Source organism: Morone saxatilis, unplaced genomic scaffold (genome assembly GCF_004916995.1).
Source record: "Morone saxatilis isolate NCDOM2014 unplaced genomic scaffold, NCSU_SB_2.0 Contig7, whole genome shotgun sequence".
Taxonomy (NCBI): domain Eukaryota; kingdom Metazoa; phylum Chordata; class Actinopteri; family Moronidae; genus Morone; species Morone saxatilis.
The window spans coordinates 18,328,354-18,328,708 of NW_023340246.1; positions in this window are offsets into that span (position 1 = coordinate 18,328,354).

Consider the following 355-nt stretch of genomic DNA (forward strand, 5'->3'; position numbering starts at 1 on the left):
TCATAAAAATGTGGCTTAAAAATGTATAAATATGACAGCTTCTGAGGGGAATCTGATGCCATTGACAGGCGACCAGTGAAACACACCATTACCTGAATAAAACTACAGATTTCTCTGGTTTTATAAATAATAAAAGTACACAACTCAACAAAATATATAATATTTTTATAGACATTTTAATGCAGAAAGTTTTAATAGTTTTTAATTTAATAGTTTTCACTATTGACTGGAAGTTAGCCCAATAAGAGAATGTATATGAATGACTGTGTGGGAGATAAACAGTATTAGGAGGGGTAGTAAAATGTGTATGGTCCTGGTCAAGGGGTTGTGTCAGGAAGCAGTTGGACAGCAGTGG